Source organism: Piliocolobus tephrosceles, chromosome X (genome assembly GCF_002776525.5).
Source record: "Piliocolobus tephrosceles isolate RC106 chromosome X, ASM277652v3, whole genome shotgun sequence".
In the NCBI taxonomy this organism is placed as follows: domain Eukaryota; kingdom Metazoa; phylum Chordata; class Mammalia; order Primates; family Cercopithecidae; genus Piliocolobus; species Piliocolobus tephrosceles.
Window position 1 is genome coordinate 89,220,420 of NC_045455.1, and position 8,921 is coordinate 89,229,340.

Here is an 8,921-nt window from a genome sequence, read left to right on the forward strand (position 1 = left end):
ACTGTCCCAGTGCCCAGATCAGTGCATGGAACACACTAGGTGTGCAACTCACTGCTGACAGGACGAAGTGTACGCGGCATTTCATTCCCACATTTTACATAGAAGAACCCAGAGAAATATTAGCTTAGCAGACTTTTGACATATTGATTTGGACCCTTTCTCTGTGTGCCCTCCCTTGGTGATCTCACCTAACAATCTCATCGAGATCTGCCTGTGCTTAAATTCCATCCAGATTACTTTTGTGAGTAGATTTATAGGGCATACTTCCGGCTTAAGACTCACATTTAAAGGTGACATCTGTAGGAGGAAAGACATTTAAAGAGAAAAAGAAATTTAAACTGAATAATCTATTTTCCATCTTCTTTCGGGTTTCTTTTTTCTCAAATAAAAAAAGGTCAAAATTCAAAACTATTACTGGAGATAAAGTAAATATCATGTTACATTTTTACAGAGAGTAAGAGGTGGCAATCTTATTAGTACAGAAATAACTAAAAATACCACAAATTTTACTTTTTTCTCTGTGATTTAACAGGTGTTGGGGGAGCTTCTCAGCAGAGGGTCACGAATAAAAAACTAACAGGATGGAAATTAACGCGACGGGAAATCAAAGCATCCAGGCTTCAAACCAAGAACATTCTGACAATGTCTTACAAACTGAGGACTGACAAAGCATATTAATGAGAAATACTGTTAGAATGCTATTCAGATATGGGTCTTCAGTTGCAGCTTTCCAAAAGAATTGGTTTCAAAGGGGAAGGGGAAGTTACACATAGAAAAGCAAAAGCATGTTCGTGTTTTCCATTCCCTCCTGTACACTGAGCTCATGAGGTGAACCTTCATCTGCCCTGGCCTAAGTCCAGCAATGGGGGATGGCCATTCAAGAAAGTAACACAAGAATCAGGACGGCACTGCTCACTTAACACGTGTGAACATGCTTACCTCTGTTCAAAACAATCCAAAGCATGACGTCTAACATTCCCTCAGAGGCAGAAGGTATCCTACACCCCAACCTACACTAACTGCATTATCTTTCATTTTATTTTAAGTGCACATATATATATCTGCCAAACTCTGTTGTGCTTTGGAGAAATAACTAAAGAAAAGCTTTAAATACTAGATATAGTCAAAAATCATTCTAAAAGTATTATCACGGTACCTAATTTATTCTTAACATTCAACTAAAGCCAAAACAGCAAGATCCCTCATACAAATGCATCTATTGGCGATGCCACATCAGGCTGCCATCACTAAGCCTCAGTAAGACTTTACCATTTGCCTACATAAGTCACTTTCTAAGCCATATGGTTGTCCATCCCTGCTGGGCTCAATTTGCAGTTAAGTTCTGATATCTAGCAATCACAGCAATTCCCACCATGACACCCTGTTCAGTGGCCACTTCTTCCTTCAATGCTCTCCAGGCACTGCCTCCTCCACTCCACATTACTCAGTTCTGAGAGGAACCATTTTTAATGCTAAACTTCGTATCTGATAGAACTAGCTGAAACTTCTTCCAAACTAATACTCTCACAAAACAGCAAACACCCTATAGTGCACCTATTTGGTTGAACAAAAACAGAAAGGAACCAAGTTAACTATCCATCTACTGAGTATTTGAAAAGCAGACATAGAAGAATGCTCAACCTCATGCAATATAAAGAAATACAGGACCAGGCACAGTAGCTCATGCCTATAATCCCAGCACTTTGAGAGACTGAGGCAAGAGGATCATTTGAGCCCAAGAGTTCGAGACTAGCCTGTGCAACATGGTGAAACCCCATCTCTACAAAACAAAAAAAAAACAACAACAACCCAGGTGTGGTGGTATGTGCCTGTGGCCCCAGCTACTTGGGAGGCTGAGGTGGGAGAATCACTTGAGTCCAGGAGGTCAAGGCGGCAATGAGCCATAATCATGCCAATGCACTCCAGCCTGGGTGACAGAGTGAGACTCTGTCTTAAAAAATAAATAAATAAGTTACAGAAGAAATACAAATTAGAGCTGCAATGCCATGCTATTTTAACTTGTTAGATGAGCAAAGATTAAACACATGAAAAATCCCAGTACTGGCCAGGATGGGGAGGCACACAGGTACTCTCTGACACTTTACTGGCGGAAGTAAACTGTTACGCACTTTCCAACAACAAAAGGGTTGACAAGATCAAATTAGAATCTGGAGGAAAAATATACACATACTTCCTAAAATGTAATCTGTGATGATAACTGAAACAGAAGCTGATCTGGGGATACTATTTGACTCTGGTAAAAACACAAGTAGGGTTTAATCTCTTCCCCCAACTTCCTGGCCACAGCTGACTGAATGGGGACAGACACTACCTAAAATGGGCCAGGTTTCCCTCCCAGGAATCTGGAATTGGGATTGTGTGGTTCTGATTTGGTCTGGTCATGTGTGTTTTTCAACAGTGAAAACATAAACCTCACATCACATTAAGTCGTCCTGCCTCTATTTCTATTTAGCATACAAACAGCATTTGAGGATTCAATAAACCAACTTCCACTTTGAATTTTTCAAACTTACACTCTAGGGTTATTTTCTGCTTAAATTCTTGTTTTTCCTAACCTTCCTTCTCATTTTTCTGATTTGAAGAACAGTAATTTCTATCAGCTTATCTGATTATCATATTTACTTCTGCTTAAGAGCATTATTTACAGTTATTTAATAGACTGACTCTTGTGTAACTAGAGTCAACAAATTCCAAACCTCGCCCTCCACCTCACAATATTATTCTTGATGGGATTATAGAGTTGCTGGTAAACTTTTCTTTAGGGGCTGGTTTTGAATTTTTTTGTTTTTTTTCTTTTTAAGTCCCACAGCAATCATAAATCAAGGAATCCTCAATGTGACTTTCCAAAAGAGACAAAAAAACTTTTGGTCTCTTCATTTTAAAAACTCATTTTAATTTAATAGTTAATGACATTCACCAACAGATGAAGACTAATTTTTCCTCTTCATTTGTTCCATTATTTTCCAGTTTGTTACAGAATTATACAAGCTACGGATCTGATGTGCTCTTCAAAATGTCAAGTTTGAGTTTAGAGAATTAGCACCCCCTTGATTGTCTTCTCCCATGAACCCATCATTCTGTCCAGCAGCTCTCAATCTAACAACACCCAAAAAGCAAAGAAGATATACACACTTATTTCCATCACAATAGTCAATTATGACAACGCAAATAATTTAAGCTTTCAAAGCACTTAATTCTGCTGAAGATACAATCATGTTACACACTTCAAAAATGATACTCCCCCATCCTGTTTTTGGAGAACTCTGAAAATCTAGACAATATGCTTCCTTTCAAAACACCAACTGGTTACAGAGGAAAAGAAACAGACAAATGATCTTGGCAAGAGCCATTTCTGTAGTTTCCCTCCACTAAGTAGCCCTTTCAGTGGCTATGAAGATTTAAATTCAATCCTTGATTGGACTGATGATACACCACCTTTTATTTATTTAGAATTGAATTTTCAAAAAAAAAAAAAAAAAAACCCAGTTTCGGGAACTCTAATCAGTTGTTTCCAATTTTTCCAAGTATGAGGACCCCTCTGCAATACTAAAACAAAACAAAACAAAACCAAAAAACTGAGGATTCTTTTTTTTTTTTTTTTTTTTTTTTTGAGGCAGGGTCTCACTCTGTCACCCAGGCTGGAGTGCAGTGGCACGATCCTGGCTCACTGCAACCTCCACCTCCCAGGCTCAAGTGATCCGCCCGCCTCAGCCTCCCAAGTAGTCAGGACTACAACAGGGGTGTGCCACCACACCTGGCTAATTTTTTATATTTTTGGTAAAGACAGGGTTTTGCCATCTTGACCAGACTAAAACTGAGGATTTTTTAAATCACTCTATCTAGTGATGAGAACATAGAAACCAAAAAAAACTGTCAGTACAAAATAACTCTCTTAAAAGCACCTGCAAACATCTACAAAATACTAAAACATGAATTTAATCTTTTTATTACAGAGCCAGTTAATGTCAGAATAAGGTCTAAAACCCAGTCTCCAGATTTATAATACAGATGGGGCTCTTAGAATTGATCATGGAGGGCAGGTGTTTCTCAAGTAGCCCTGACAATTCTCTTAGGAAATAGACAAGCTGACTTGAAAGTTCTTACAGAAAAGCAAACAAAGACAGACAAGACAATTCTGAAAAAGAAGAATAAGGGTAGAGAACATCCCCTATCAGATATTAAAACATTATAAAGCTTCAATAATTAAAATGGTGTGAATAAATAAACCTATAATGGAATAGACTAGAAAATGCAGAAACTGACAAAGTATATATAGGAACTCAGTATAAGATGGATGTGACATTTTAAATCCCTAGGGTAAGAGTTCCTGGTTAAATGCTATTGTAACAACTGGATACTCATTAGGAGAAAAAAATCAAATTGAGTCCTCACTCTCCCCCTTATACCAAAAGAAGTTTCAGGTGTATTAATAGCAAAAATGTACAAAATAAAACCAATAAAGAGCGAAAAGAAACACAAAAAAATTTTTTAACAATCTTGAAGAAGAAAACGTCTTTCAAAGAACATTATTGAAAAACAATAAAGGCCAAATATTAAACTACTTGAAAAAAATCAAATATTACTTCATTACAGAAAATTCTATAAACAAAATCAAGATTATATATCAAATGAGGTCTTTTTGGGGCATCATAATTCGATCCACAAACCTGGGGCTCTGTGACACCCAAGTACAGCACTCTATTCCATGCAATTCCAAACCACTTGAAAGGAAGCTTTTAACACAGTTAAAATCAAGTCATCTAACAAAATCCTTTCTTTCCTAGGCCTATGAAGTAAGTTTTCTACAGCACCATCCTCAGCTATTACCTCCACTCACATTAGAAACTGTCAGCCACACAAAAGGCAAGGGCTTTTATTATGCATTTGGGGGGGTTACAGTTTAACTTTAGCAGAAGATAGACACAGCAAAGCAATACAAGTCAAAAGGATTTTCTAGGCTTGCTCTGGGATTATATGGTCTTACCGCCAACATGCAGGTTCGGCAGTGAACACTTATCAAATTCATAACATCAACAGGGACTTCTGAGCCCCTACTATATGGAACCAAACCTGAGATGAAGAACAGTCTACTGCCTTCCAGAAGCTTACAATCTAGCTTAGTCAAAGAGACCATGAGATAAGGACATCTGCTTACCAACAAGCGGTAACAAAGAATTATGCTTCAGTCTTCAAATCTCTCCATATGACTGAGTACAATAAAATTATAGTTATTTAACTTGTCACTATAAGGAAAGCACAGCTAACCCTATGATTTTTCTCAAACCTGGTGTGTAGGCATACCTAAGTGATTCAACCCAAAACCTGAAAACACTAATGTAACGGCATATCAGCTCAGTGAGGGACTCCACTCACAAGGTAACTAATGTAATCAGCTGCTGTTTACATTTGGATCTTTAGCTCTATACCATCTGGATTTTCATCATTTTTATTTCCCTTTATCCATAGCTGGTATTTCGCCAAGTTCTTGTCAATTTGTTCTTCCTTTTTGACACAAAATATTATTTATTACAGCTATAAATTGGCTTTCTTCATCTCAGTCCACCTTTTTTTTTTTTTTTTTTACGTTTTTCTTTCTTTTTGTATTCCAGGGTATTGCTTGGGAAAATGCTTTTATGCATGCCACGGTGACAGCTGAGTCAGAGGGGATCGGTCATCTCACTACTTTCCTTCCAGATGATGGAATGCCACCTGTATTCCTCCACTCCCTTGACTATGTAGTTAGCATGAGTTATCAGAACTGTCAGCAGAGTAACAACAGTTTTCATATTTTAATTTACAAAGAAGACTTTGAAACACACAGTAAGGACTTTCTGTAAGGTCGACCTACAGGGCAATACTGACTTTGCAAGAAATTCCAAAACTGCTTGTCTCGTATATGCCTTCAACACACAACCGCTAGCAACTAAAATTTCTGAATAATTATCTCACATCTTTCTTCACTGCCTGTGAATGTTTCCTAGATAACTGAACACAAAACCGAGGAATGCTTTACAAATTCCCTATTTTAACTTACAGAAATAATTAAACTCAAGACAAATTATATTTTACCTGGTAATTACAAAGAAATGACTGAAATTACAAGTCAACTCCAATAAGCCATCCTTAATAAACTTCTATAATACTAGTAATTCCATTGGTTAATGACCAGAACTCTCAATAAAGTTCAGTGTGTTTATCAACACAGATTAACAGTGACCATACAGTCTTCATTTCAAATCCTAGGACTAGTTTCCACAAAAACTGTGTTCACTGCATAGCACTGGAAATTAATGTCACCTTTTTACTTTACAAATAAGCACCTTAGAGAAGAAGTCTTAGGGAGTATTTCCCGGGAATAAAAAAGACACTCTTTCATATTTGCCACAGTCAGGAATTTTCATAACCTTGAGATGGTTCATCTGTGTTCCAGCAGAGACCACTAGTCACCCAGCAAAAGCACTAGGAAAAGGAAAAGGTTCACCGTTCTGTTAATTTACTGGTCCCTTGCAACTAAGTGATTAATCTATGATGAGAGGGAAGAAAGAGGTACCTGGAAGGAAGTGTCTTTGTTAGACGCTTGTTTGATCGCCTTAATCCTGCAAAACCAAGTGTGTATCTTTTTCCCCTCCAGGGAGGTGGGGGAGGTACCACTTAGAAGTTAGGGGATCAAGTACACATTACAGGAAGTCACAGGTCCAATGCACTGAGTCCAAATACACTTCACCGAATTGAATTTTCAGAACCTTTTTAAGTGATCACATCTCTGGTAAGCCATTTCGGCTTCTGCACTGCAAACTTTTTGGGTGACTTGAGTGGCAACCACACTGCTGACTCCTGTTACTATCTGCTGCTGCTGTGGCTATTTGAAGAGACTGAAATAGGCTTTAGGTAGCCTCCTGATCACAAAAGCACACTCCAACAAAGCTAGAGTGGCTTTCAAGGCTTAAAGAAGTGGGAAAAGGACGTTCTAGAAATGAAATACTGAGGGTAAAGTACAAACACCACAGTGGAGTGTGCTTAGGGTCATTCTTCTGAAAAATGGGTCAAAGTAATATAATCAAATTCATAATAAAAAAAAATTTTCAATGAAATAAGGAATTTTCAATGAAAGATACTACCTAGCAGAAAATAACTCTTATTCGGGTTTAAGGAGCCTTCGACTCTTAGCTTCACCTCCACTTCTGCCTACTCTAATTATGAGCTACTCCGCATCTTTAAGTACTTCCATTTTGAGTAAAAACAAAATAATAAACACTACAGGAGAAGGAGCCCTAGACTAGAATCTGGATTTCTTGAACCAGCTTTACTGTTCACTTGCCATTTGTGACCATAAGAACAGAACCTTTCTGTTTCTTACCCATTACTGAAAATAATTGTTTTTTCTGTCCTTGCTTGCTCCCTTTGGAACTTGTCCCCATGTGACCAGTGTCACCTGAATAATAAGCCACCTTATGGTATTGTACACATCAAATGAGTTCACATAACTAAAGACACTTAACCCATAAATCATTATGCAAACATGTACTCTTATCAAAACTGATAGATGCTATCCACAGTAACTCTGTCCAAACTGCTTTACCATGGCTGTTGCTATCTTTTCCACTAAGACCCTAGGCTTCAAATGACCACTTTGGCATTCATTTCTTTCTGCCCCCATTTTAAGCATCTGTAGAGGTGCCTGTCATTATCTTTCTTACTGACTAATTATGCTCTGAAGGTATCTATTCTATTAGAATACATGTTAATAGCTTAAAAGAGAGACCTACATTATTTCTGCCCTCTCTTCCAAGGTATGGTCTCGAAACACACACACAGATCTGAAGGTTTCTTAGGGATTTTCTCTCTATTGCTGCTTTCTTTACTCTGACAGTTACTGGGAAATTTTCTATTCTCAGCCCAGTACTTAGCACTTTATTTATTATTTACATTCTCTTACTTAAGTATACTCTTTAAGTACAACACTGTGGGGTAGGCTTTTTTTTCTTTTCTTTTCTTTTTTTTTTTTTTTTGAGACAGAGTCTCACTCTGTCACCCAGTCTACAGTGCAGTGATGTGATCTCCGCTCACTGCAGCTTCCACCTCCCAGGTTCAAGCAATTCTCCTGCCTCAGCCTCCTGAGCAACTGGGACTACAGGTGCACATCACTATGCCCGGTTAATTTTTTGTATTTTAGTAGAGACGGGGTTTTCACTGTGTTGCCCAGGCTGGTCTCGAACTCCTGAGCTCACAATCTGCCCACCTTGGCCTCCCAAAGTGCTGGGATTACAGGTGTGAGTCACTTCAGAAATTCTGTTAACTTAAATTTAAATGAAATTTGCAAAATCTTCTGAGGATAGCCAGATTAATCAAACTCTATTCAACTTAGGAAAAGAAACCACATTCCATCCATTCACATACGGTTTCCTTATTTTATCACAACCAATACTTTCAAAACAATCTTTAAAAAAAGAAATTTGACCAGGTACAGTGGCTCACACCTGTAATCCCAGCACTTTGGGAGGCCAAGACAGGCAGATCACTTGAGCTCAGGAGTTCAAGACCAGCCTGGGCAACATGGCGAAACCCCATCTCTTCTAAAAATACAAAAAATTAGCCAGGCATGGTGGTACATGCCCGTAATCCCAGCTACTCGGGAGGCTGAGGTGGGGGGATCAACTGAGCCCAGAAGTCAAGCTTGCAGTGAGCCAAGATTGTACCACTGCATTCCAGCCTGGGTGACAGGAGTGTGACCTTGCCCAAAAAAAAAAAAAAAAGAAAGAAATTTATGCCAGGTGCGGTGGCTTACGCCGGTAATCCCAACACTTCGCGAGGCCGAGGCAGGTGGATCACCTGAGGTCAGGAGTTTGAGACCAACCTGACCAACATGGAGAAACCCCATCTCTTCTAAAAATACAAAATTA